At 44.1% G+C, this 12,633-nt stretch overlaps 1 protein-coding gene and 1 pseudogene across 2 annotated transcripts in view; one reads left to right on the top strand and one right to left on the bottom strand.

Annotated features, from left to right (window-relative positions):
* The window catches only part of ITGA9 (integrin subunit alpha 9), a 387,085-nt gene that overhangs the window by 351,403 nt on the left and 23,049 nt on the right, over positions 1-12,633 (top strand). The window lies entirely within an intron of this gene.
* On the bottom strand, positions 1,885-2,545 carry LOC100431980 (NADH dehydrogenase [ubiquinone] 1 alpha subcomplex assembly factor 4-like; annotated as a pseudogene).

Genomic DNA, 12,633 nt, shown 5'->3' with positions numbered 1-12,633 from the left:
GAAAAACAATCAGATTTTTAACCACATAACGTGTGCACGGTGGTAAATTTAACTGATGGAGAAATCAAGCAATTTTCCTGTGATTTTTTTTTAACAGGAGTTTTAAAATACATTTTATATTGAGTAGTTATTTCATGTTTTCTTAAAACAATTATTGAACTAAAAATAAACTAGGTAGTTTGTTCACATAACAAATCTACATTCAAAGACATGCAAACAAATTTTCCACTTAGTCCATTTTTCTGTTCTCAGCATTACTACAAATGCCTCATTCTGTCATCACGTTGAATTCTTCAGCATCTTCTATATCATTTCCGGGGCATCTCTGGGAAGTAGTGATGCCTGTCTTCCCTCAGAAGCACACTGATAACCCCAATATACCCACAATTCACACTTTTTTCCTTCTCTGAGGTATGCTGTTTTTTGGCACAACAGAAAAAACACACTACTAGGATACGAAAAACTGCATTCTGGGCCTGGTTAGGTCATAAACTACAGAACCTTAGGTCATATATTCTCACTGGGTGCTTGTTTCTCCACTGCAAAAACTAATTCATATTTGCTTGGTCCTTTGTAGTCCTTTACTGTTTCATTTATCTTCATGATGACCCTTAAATTTAAGTAAGGTAGTATTATGCTCATTTTATAGAAGAAATTCAATCTCAAAGAGGATACAGCCTCCCAAAGATCCCACAAGCAGTAATATATTAGGCAGAGCTAAACTCACACTCTCACTCAATATCCTAATATGTACATGCCATGCTAATAAGTGTGCTAAAATGGATGAAGCAGCAATTTCTCGGGTCCCTTCCAATGAGCCTGTCCTCTGCTTCTACTTGATATTTTTTCTCTCTTCTCTCAACTAGTGTTAACATCCGAAACTATATATAATCACCACATTTCATTTACCATGTTTTTTTATTTAATTATTCTTTAAATTTTTCTACTTCCATGTTAAATCCAGAGAAATTGTTACTTTTTCGAAAGTTTCTACTGCTGCCTGCCTCTGAAGGCCACGGGACTTACCTATTTGTTTGTCAAAGCAGAAATGCCCAACATTTTGTAAACACTAATTTTTTTTATAACTGTAAAGACAGTTATTCCATACTTAAAACCAATTCAAAATAAAATAAATCCTCAATACTTCTTATTCCCTGGGGTAGTAATTTTAATTAGATTCTATTGATTCATTATTTTCTCCTGTGTGCCTTTATTTGGGAAATACTGTTAGTCTACCTTGCTATCAAGTCTCTTTCCCTAACAAGAAAACGTCAGTCTTACAAGTCAGGAAAGCTTTTACTTTCACTATCACATATGAAGAATGAACTAAACACCTAACTTGGAAAGTAAAACTTAAATGAGAGATTCAGGACATTTCCCAAGGGGTCATCTGACCAATTTAAGAGTTGGTATGATGTGCCTAAAATAACAAATTAACTCTTTTACTTATAATAAAGGTAGAGATGTACTGATTAGACATGCTGACATGTGCATATAACATATGCCTAAACCAAATTAAAACAAAATATATTCCGTGACAATCTTGAAAAGTCAGGGAGCTCAATACATATTAAGAGTATGCTCTCAGCCAGGCGCGGTGGCTCACACCTGTAATCCTAGCACTTCGGGAGGCTGAGGCGGGTGGATCACAAGGTCAGGAGATCAAGACCATCCTGGCTAACGTGGTGTAACCCTGTCTCTACTAAAAAATACGAAAAAAAAAAAATAATGAGCCGGGTGTGGTGGCGGGCATCTGTAGTCCCAGCTACTCGGGAGGCTGAGGCAGGAGAATGGCATGAACCCAGAAGGCGGAGCTTGCAGTGAGCTGAGATCGCGCCACTGCACTCCAGCCTGGGTGAGAGAGCGAGACTCCGTCTCAAAAAAAAAAAAAAAAAGACTATGCTCTCACAATGACAGCATTAAACATTTGGTAATTAACATAATTTAATATGCCAAAAATGAGAAAATATGCAGGATGAGGGATGAGGAGTACACATAAGAAATTTATGTGATTTTCTTCATTTTGATTGTATTGCTTTCTTGTCTTCAGGAGGGAAGATTTTGACTTCAAAAGTAACAAAATATTTAAGAAGGGTATTCACATCTTCTGTTCTAAATGGTATTCTTGCACCATTTTCCCAGCAGTCCATGTTTCTGGATAAAGTTTATGATTGTTAAGAAGTATCAGTGCTTCTACAATGGAAATTTTGCCTTTGGGAATGCTCTTAATATTTATCATATCAAAGTGATGGCCTTTCAGCAGTCTGAATTCCTTTGGCTCTTGATGTGTTTCAGCAGCTTTTACCTGCGTGGAAGACACAAGATCTTTGGAATCAACGTACACATCTTTTAGAAATGGCAGCAGCTTGTCATCTTTATGAGCAGTCTCTCCCTTAATTTCTGCATAGAGACTAATCTGCTCTCACAGGAGGCTGTTGGTAGAGGGGTGCCTGGGAGTGGGAGGGGGCTTCATCTTGCCGATTTCCCATTCCGCTCGGTTCTCTAGGTTGAAATGCCTGATCCTGCGAGTCACCGCAGCCCCCATCTCATAACATGATGCCCTCAGGTTTACACCACACGTTTACACCACACGTGGGAACACTGGCACAGGAAGCCTCCAGGGTGTCTGGAGCATGCGCACATGTCCTGTGATTCTTTATATCTTTTATTTTTATGCCATGGTACAAGTTGTGCTTTACAGAGCATTTGGGTGAATAACTAGAAATATGTCATACATTCTTGAGGCTTTGCCTGATTCACTAATGACAGGCTCCAGGGCCTTTCTCAGGGAACGTGTTAGCATGTTTCTAGGACCAGCAACATCAGCCGGACCTGGCTCTGTACAGACCCAAACCTGAGAATGCCATGTGAGACCTGTGTGACTACAGAATCAAAGTGCTGGTTGCGAGGTGCCAATTACTTGTTGAATTTCATCTTCAACCCAACTCTACTTACCTTTCAGGGAGTGAGTAGAGGGTGAGAGGGGAAAATTCAGAAAGTGTTGTTTGAGGCCCACAGAAACTATAAAGATGAAGAACAGGAGAAACGTAGTTAATCATGCCCTGGAAAGCTGGCCCGCAAAAAGAAAAGGAATTTATCTCCGAGAAGGCCTTCAGAAAGAAAATGAGTAGGCTCCGGAGACGTTCATCTCTCTTCGTGCAGCCATAAAAAGTTATCAGATGAGGCTGAGGGGTGAAGTCACTTTCTCTGGTCCCTGAATTGGTTACTGAGGCCCACAGAAGAGGAAAGGACCCCATCACCTGAAGCCAGAAACTCCCCCAAGGCAAATCAAGACTTTATGGAATCAGCTCTGTTACTGCAAGACATCCCCTCCAACTCCCGTCTCAGTCTGTATGAGAAGCGTGTATGAATTTTTGCTATTTTCTTGATATTTTCAAATAGCAGAATACATGATAAACTTGTAAGTCCACAGATGAGTTGGTAAGCTGCTGCCATATGGAGCATGGACCAGCCTGAAGTCTTTGGTGCCAGCCGGAAAGACTGGCTCTGTCTCATTTCAGCAGAATCAGAATGGATTCGAAGGCTATCCAGTGGAAGTGCTCAGAATTGCACTGGAAGGCTGGAGAACCAGACGGAAAATCAGAGGGATCTGGAAACCTGAGGGCTATAGGCTGCGTCCAGGCGCAGGAAGTCTGGCATGGTGTCCTGGACACTGGACACAGCTATCCCTGGCTTCTCTCTACCTCGTGCTCTGGAGTCAGGCAGAAACCTTTCTACTTTCTGGAGTTGCTGAGAAGGTTCAGTGATACCAGCATGAAGCTCCTAGAAGAAGGGGTCGTGCATAGCTGCTGCTCAGGGCGGCACAGCACCTCCGCAGTCCTGCCCACATGTGAGTTGCCCCTTCACACCACTCCCTAACACTGCCCCCACCAAAGATGCAAGCCTGGTGTCTCAACCAGAGAGGCATCTTTCAACATGGCAAGCAAGATTACTCCAAAAAAATGCCACTTACCATTCCTTTGGTGTACTGCTTGTAGAGGCAAAGTTTACCGCTTTTACTGTCATGAAATAGACTGTGACTTGTTATTTATCATTTATGTGACCAATTATAGTTATAATCATGTTCCATATGACAATAGAATCTTTCCCCCCTTGAACCTCACATTATGCTGAGATGTAGGATGAAGAGGAGGGTTGTTGAAGGGTCATCACCACCCCCATCCTATGCCATCAGCAGTGGGTGGTGAGCAGTTCTTTCTCTTCACCCACCTCCCCACACGTGAGAATTAAGCTCTGACCATCAAGAATTGAGACAACTCTCAGTATAGTTTGCCAAACACACGAGTCATATTTTCTGATGGTCATCATTTGCTTATTTGTTTGATGAATATTTATTGAGGGCTTGCTAAGAGCCAGGCACTGTGCTAGGCAATGGGGACTGGATGGGGAACAAAAGAGACATGATCCCTGCCCTCCCAGAGCTGGCCGAGGGGGCAGCAGTCAGCAAAGACGCAAACAAGGATTCTATTTCCTGTTGAGGTTAGTCCCCAGGGAGTAGCTTGCTTTAGACTGGGGGTCAAGGAATGTTTCTCCAAGGAAGCTGAGACTGGCAGATGAGAAGGAATTCGCTTGCCAAGCATGAGGAAGAGTGTCTCAGTTGGGGAGGAGAGCTGTATGGAGCCCCAAAAGGCTTGGCCTCTTCAAGGCACTGAAAGACCAGGTAGCAGGAAGCTGGTTAGCAGTGAAGAGAACCATGGTAGACCTAGGCAGGGTCCATGCCAGGTAACAACACTGGGCAGTTACAAAGGAAAGCCATTGAAAGCTTCTGTTTGGAGCAGGGAATGGCATGATCCAATGTATATTCTTTAAAAATCCTAGGCCACTGTGTGGATGGTGGATTGTAGGGGCAAGGGTGGAAATAAGGAGCTGTTCAGAAGGCTGTGACTATCACCTGGCAAGAGGTCAGGGTGGCAGAGGAGATAAAGCAAGTGGACAGTATGTCTATGTCAGTGAAGGTGCAGTGACCGGTGCCACTCACACATAAGGAATGCTTATCCTGGAGGGCTGGGAGTGATCCAGTGTCATCTCGATGCAAAGCCCCTTGCACAGCACATCCACAGTGTCACTCTGTTAATAGTAGCTGTCATTGCATAAAGAGATGGCCAAGGAGATGAACCACATGAAAAATGAGCCTCCTTCTCCCCAAATCCTCAAGTCCTGGTCAGTTTACTCTAAATCAAAGTTTCCAGTCGTCATCATGACTATGATCATCATCATTATTATTTTTAGGCAACAGAACCCATTTCTAAATTGAAATATGCTTTGGTTGACTCAGGGGTGAGATTCCTGGAATTCCCTCTTGGTGGCTTCCATACCCCTCACTGGACCCGTGGGCTCTAAAGAAGCCACTGCTATGGAAAGTTGTATTCTCAGAAGGTTGCCCAGTCCATCAGAGGCTTTCACTAGATGCTAGTTATACCCCCAGTAACTATGAACAAGATGAAATTTTTACCCTCAAGACTTCCACAGCCCCAAACAGGTCAACACACATACACACACACACACACGTGCACACACATTCACACCCCTGCAGCACTGTATGCATACGTGCCCAGAGTATCTGTGCTGAAGAGGTCAAGACAGGCTTCACAGAAGGAGTGACCCCTGAACAAGTATTGAAGGAATTTCCCACGTGGACAAGGAAGATCAGGCATTCATGATGAAGTCAGATGGTGTCTTGGGCTGGATTCTCAAAAAGCAGACCCTGAGATGAGGGCATCATGTAAGCAGTTTATTTAGGGAGATGCTCCCAATGAGACCCGGAAATAAATGGGACAGGATAGGAAAGAGGAGAAGGGAAGCAAGGGTGAGATTTCAGGGACCATCTTAGCCTCACCCTAATCTTGACCTCGGAGTTGGTCCTGCCTGGAAGCAGGGGAGCTGGGGTCTCACACTCCTGTATCTGCCAGTCATTGGTTGGGGCTGTTCCAGAGGTAGTAACCCCAAGCCACTTTACCCTCTAAAAGTGAGGCAGGCCTCTAGAAGTGAAGGCATGACAAACCTAGGGGCTGGGCAGGCTGAATCAAGAGAGGGGACCCAAAGGGATCTGGGCAGAGAACCGAGTCTTGGCCACAGATGGAAATGTTCTGCACTCAGTGCTTGGGTGCTCCGCTCAGTGTACGTGTCCATGTCCCATTAAGATGAATGACCTCATTGTGTGAGGTGTGCTCGAATCTGCTGAATTCCTGTGAAGTGCTAGGCATGTGCTATGATTACCTCCTGTCAGTCTGACATCACCCCTGTGAACTAGGCACTACAACTTCCATTTTCTGTTGAAACGGAGGCTCCAGGAGTGAAGGAGCCTGCCGGATGCCCCACAGCCGGTCAGTGGAAGAGCCATTTCTGGCCACAGCTCTGTCTGTTGGCCAGCCCTGAGTCTCCCTTGACCCCTTACCCCTCTGGCCTGTGCTGTCCTGTAGCCCAGAGCCCACACACAGAGCAGGTGGGAGGAATCGCATTCCTGGGTGGTAGACAGCTGACCCTCTGTCTTAGGAGTGACCCTTGGCTCTAATGGCCTCAGGAGCACATCATGCTCAGATTTATTTGGTGGTCAGTTGGCTTTGGAACTCTTCCCATTGTGTCCTGGTCCTTAACTAGATGCACAGATGTGCAGTCAAGGGGAGAATGAAGGCTCCTCGGAATTCTCCATCGCTTGAAGTAAATGAGCTCCATCCCCTCTCTCTCTAAAGAGCAATGAGAGGATTATGGGGAGTAGTAGATAGGAAACCTCTCAGCATGGTGCCTGGTGCACAGTAATTACTCTACAAATGTGATCCATTACCAGTAACAGGAATTAGAAAGCCCAGCTCATTCCTCTGCAAACTCTGACAGAGCAAGGGATTTTGGAAACATGACACCTGGCAGGCATGGGGCATGTTTGACATCTCTGTTCATCACAGCACAGACTTACAGTGCCAGTCTTGCCAAATGTACACTTTATTTTCTGTTCATTTATGTTGTCTCCATAAGTCTCCCTGTGCCTCTGAACTGGCTTGCCTTCTAGGCTGAGTTCTGAGAGCCATCTGAGGCATGGTTCTGCTGAAAACATTTATTCCAGCCCCAACCACCCTGTCTCCCTCCTCCCTCCCCAACACCTGCACTGGCTATTAGATGGAATCAGAATCAGGTGGAAATGTCATCTCACTGTCACAGATGTTCTTCTCTTTCCACTTCTTATTTTATATAAATTCCTTCCTTCTGTTGAGACAAGTGTGTGATGTTGACTGCAGAGAGCATCTTACCCTTGTCATTGACCTTCAGCTGGCCTAGGTCTGGAGTTGAACCTCCTCTTGGATGGTATGGACCGAGCTGTCCCTCCGTCTCTGGAAGCCCTCCATCCAGCAGAAGCCTGGGTGAGATGTACTGCCATTGTGATCATATTCTCAGGCCTTGTGGAGACATGGGTATTGCCAGCTGTTACAGTAGGCATATTTGCATTGAACAGAACATAAAAGTTTCCAGAAACACAGAAGTGAATCAAATAGTGTGGTTTAGGTTCACCCACTGCCTCAGACTGGAAGCTGGCTTCTGGCCACTCCATGACACCAGCTTGGCAACCTCAGGTGCATTAAACTCTACAGAAGCAGGCAGGGTGCCAGTGTCTGGACCTGCCTCAAAGGCCTGTTTGCCCTCCGCAAAGGCCCCCTTGAGACAGATCCTCATACTCCTCATTTTCGTCTGTTTTGTTAGTCAGCGTCCAGTGTGTGAGCCCTCCAGCCAGGGTCCGCACCAGGCCATCAGCCATCCCTTCACTGGCCAGAGCTCCTGCCTTCCCAGCTTAGCCTGCTATGACCCTCACAGCCACTCCCCCAAAACCAGCAGACTTCTCCTCCTCCTCAGTCAATCTTCTCCTTTCACACCACCTCCTTTCTTACTGAAAGCGTGGATCTAACCTGGGGAAACCATTTCCCCCGCAGCCCTCTCACGGGGAGGTTTTCCTTGTACTCCCACATTCAGTTATCTCTTCCGATCTAGATTCGTTTTGCAGTGTACTTTGCAAAATGCAAATCACATCACTGCCCTGCTCAAAATCCTCCAGTGGCTTCCCATTCCTCTTAAGGTAAAGCATGGAGATCTTACTGCAGCCTCCAGCTCCTGTCTTTCCAGCATATCATGAACATCTTCCTGCTGCTTCTTGTTCATCCTGTTGGCTCCAGTCCACTGGCCAATGGCAGTGTCTCACCCTTGCCAAGTTCACTCATGCCAAAGGGGGTTTGCACATCATGTTCCCTCTCCTTGGAATGATCTTCCCTCCCTTGTTTAGCTGGTAAACTTCTTCTGCTTGTGCTTTCACCTTCAGTTCAAATGGCTCCTCAGAGAACTCTGTTCACTCCCATGCCTCTATCATGAGGATCTTTTATCATCATGAACTTCTCCTTTGTAGCACTTCCACAGTTATAATGTTGCATTTATTTTTCTAATTGGCTAGTAGTCTCTAGAAGCTGGAAGTTCTGTGAAAGCAAAGACTGCCTGTTTTATTCATCAATGAATTTCCATAATGTCTAGCACATAGGAGATACTACAGACACATTTGTTGGTTGGTTGGTTGGTTGGTTGGTTGGATGGATGGATGGATGGTTGGATGGATGGATGGATAGATGGATGGACGGACAGACGGACAGACAGACGGACAGACAGAGTAGATGGACAGGTTGATTGACAGATGGATAGGTGGTGGATGGGCGGATGGACAGATGGATATGGATGGCCAGGACTCCACCAAAAGATATAACATTTGCAAATATATTTTTGAAGGAGAGAGAAAATAATCACACTCAGAGACTCCAGCTTCAAATCCCACATCTCTTTTGTTGCAAACTGAGTCATGTTCATACTTCATCTGATTTTATAGCAGAAATGATGTTGAATGTATTAATTTGTATATTCATGAATCATATAATGAATCAGTGCCTTGGTTCAGGTGACAGGAATGCATGCATTCATGTCTTTATTGTATACAAATCACAGTTTACTAGAGTCCGTGGACAGGAAGATTCATCATTACCTTAGAGAGTGAGAAGGACCTAGAACTGGGACTCTGAAGTATACAGCTGTGGTTTTAAAACTCTGTTTTGTTGGAGCCGTGGGTTCCCTTGAGTTGGTTCAGGGGCTACTGAGGTCAGGTTAGGGAGGAACAGGGCTTAGAAAGAGGGGCTGGGTCAGGTGCAGTGGCTCAAACCTGTTATCCCAGAACTTTGGGAGGCTGAGGCATGCAGATAACTTCAGCCCAGAAGTTCAAGACCAGCCTGGGCAACATGGCAAAATCCTATCTCTACAAATAATAATAATAATAATAATAATAATAAGTTGGCTATGGTGGTGTGTGCCTGTAGTCCCAGCTACTTGGGAGGCTGAGGTGGGAGAATCACTTGAGCCCACCTCAAGTGACTGTGGCTATAGTATAGGTTGAGGCTATAGTAAGCCAAGATTGTATCACTTCACTCCAGTCTAAGCAACAGAGTGAGACCCTGTCTCCAAAAAATAAAAACAAATGGGGGCTGAGTAGGCTGAGTTCTAGCTGCCCACCTAAGAAGCTCTGTTGTATACATTGCGATGCTATAGGAGGTTGAAAATCACTATGTTTCCAAGAGCTCAGAGAATGATTAATTCCGCTGAAAACAGGGGAGTAAGGCAGGCTTCTTGGGAAAGGAGATATTGGAGCTGAGTCTCTCCTTTAAAAAAATAAAATGGTTTTACTTGCCTTTAAAATGCTCAATTTAAAAAAATAGTAAAAAGTAGAAAAGGGAAATAATATTCATAATATCAAAAAAACACCTATTTAAAGGGTTCCTACTATATTTCTGCAAAGCTGAAGTCTTCTATGTATTAGATAATCTTTTTATTTTTTATTTTATTTTTTTGAGACAGAGTCTCACTGTGTCGCTCAGGCTGGAGTGCAGTGGCACAATCTCAGGTCACTGCAGCCTTCACGTCCTAGATTCAAGTGATTACAGGTGTGCGCCACCACACCCGGCTAATTTTTGTAGAGACGGGGTTTCGCCATGTTGGCCAGGCTGGCTTGAGCTCCTGGCCTCAAGTTGACCCACCCACCTTGGTCTCCCAAAGTGCTGGAATTACAGGTGTGATCCACCACACCAAACCTATTTATTTTTATTTTATTTTATGTTATGTTATGTTATGTTGTTTTGTTGTGTTGTGTTATGTTATGTTATGTTATGTTATGTTATGTTATGTTATGTTATGTTATGTTATGTTATGTTATTTTAGACTGGATCTTGCTCTGTCACCCAGGCTGGAGTGCAGTGGCAGTTACAACTCACTTCAGCCTCGATATCCCATGCTCAAATGATCCTCCTGCCTCAGCTTCCCAAATAGCTGGGACGACAGTTGCATTCCACCATGCCCAGCTAATTTCTGTGTTTTTATAGAGATAAGGTCTCACTATGTTACCCAGGCTCATCTTGAACTCCTAGGCTCAAGCAACCCTCCCACCCTGGCCTCCCAGAGTGCTGGGATTATAGGCATGAGCCAGCACCTTCTGATTTTTTAACTTAGCATAATAAACATCATTTTCCCACATTATTACTATGTTTTCAAAAGTATCTAAAATTTGGAAATCAGGCAAAAAGATAATTACATCTCCTTTCAGTGTCATATTGGAGTATCCCCTCGCCCCTTTCTACTCAAAGTGTGGTCCACAGACCAGCAGCATCAGCATCATGGGGGAGATTATTTGACATCTAGGCTCTCAGGCCCCATTCTAGAACCTAATTCAGAATCTGCATTTTAACAGAGTTCCTCATGTGATTCTTATACACAGTAAAATTTGAGAAGCACTGGTGGAGGGCCCAAATTCTGTAAAGTTACATATTAACTTACGGAAAGCTGATAAGTGATAAATGACTCTTGCCAGTAAAGATAAAAATGATTTCTGTTTGACTGAAAATATCCCAAAGGTTAGAATTTATTGCCTTGTAAGGTATTAGCCAGTTTTGTATTTGATTTAGTAATCTGATTTCAGTAATTTTTTTCCTGTGACTACACATTTTTTTCTGGTCTTTTTAAAACTAGCTTTGCCACCCTGCTGACTTCCTCAATAATAAATTAAATAAATCTTTGCCACGTGTTCACTATATATTTGTATGAGAATCATGTTTTTAACTTTTTGAAAAGTATGCTTTGACAACCAGCTTTACTGTCATCATTTTTAATAGTTCTGTGATATTCTATTTTGTGATTGACCATAGTTTACTTATCTATTGCCCTAATGTTAGACACTTAGGATATTGCTAATTCAGTACCAATATAAATAATTCTTCAGTGAACATCTTTGAGCATAAAACTGTTTCCATATTTTATATTTCTTTCCTTTGAGTAAGTTTTCAAGTACTGAATTAATGGATCAAAGGGTATGAACATTTTTATTTTATTTTTTAGTTTTTTATTTTTTTAAGACAGAGTCGCTCTTTCACCCAGGCTAGAATGCAGTGGTGTCACCTTGACTCACTGCAGCCTCCACCTCCCGGGCTCAAGTGATTCTCCTGCCTCAGCCTCCCAAGTAGCTGGAACTACAGACATACACCATCACACCTGGCTGATTTTTGTATTTTTAGTAGACACGAGGTTTCACCATGTTGGCCAGACTGGTCAAGTATGAACATTTTCAGATGAGCAATAATGAGCTTGTCAGATGGACAAGGATGGAAGGGCATTCCAGGAGGCAAGAGCAGCCTGCAGAGAGGCTGGGGACCACCAGTCTCACAGAGGAGAGGCCTCTAACTGGCTAGAATGTAAATATGTGTCCTGGGAGCAGCTGGAAAGGCAGGAAGGAGACCAGAGTATGAAGGCACTGGTGTCCTGAATTAGATGCTCAGCCTAAAGGAAAGTCATGGATACTGTAAACCGAGAAGTGACATGATGAGACCTGTGCCTTAGAAAAACAACTCTAACAACAAGGAGGCCTTTCCGAGCCTCCTGAAATAGTGCTGGTGAGAGAAGATGAGATGTGAGCCAGGAAGTACCTGGGATGGAAACAAGAGGATGGAGAGAAAAGTTGTTTAGAAAGGTGTGGGGGCTTAACCAGGATCACCCAGCTCGTTGGTGGTGATGACGGGACCTGATCATTTTGCCTCTCCATGTCATCCATGCTGCTGTTCCTTCCTTGGAGTTTTGCTTTTTAATCTAAGATATGACTTCTTAGAGCTACAGGACGCTCAGCTCATCACTCACAGATGAGTTTGAGAGTTGTGATGTGAGAGAACAGGCTCTGCCAAAGCATGGAGCATGCATTCAAGGGGATGAACAGCATCCCTAAAAATAATAAGAGATGAAGCCCACATTCCGGGGAAGTGACAAGGCATTCTTGTGGAACTTGCCAGACTAAACTGTAGCTGCTACTTTAACCTCTGTGTCCACAAAACCAGACCTCCAACGTGGCTTTGCTGGTACGCAGATTTCAGTGTCCCTAAGAAGCCATCTGGGTTAGCACAGGGGGCTGGGCTTTACAGCTAACCCCGCTGAGCTTAGTGTCTCAGTCTGATTCATAGTCAACAATAAGGTTTAGCAGACTTTTCTCACACCCAGGTGCTTTCACAGAACTGCCACATTTCCCTATCAGACCCCCATTTCACAGAGGACAAGAAAGTTGGTTGC

The sequence above is a fragment of the Pongo abelii genome, chromosome 2 (genome assembly GCF_028885655.2).
Source record: "Pongo abelii isolate AG06213 chromosome 2, NHGRI_mPonAbe1-v2.0_pri, whole genome shotgun sequence".
Lineage (NCBI taxonomy): Eukaryota > Metazoa > Chordata > Mammalia > Primates > Hominidae > Pongo > Pongo abelii.
Note: the sequence above shows the minus strand (reverse complement) of the source record. Positions and strands in the feature narration are given on the sequence as shown.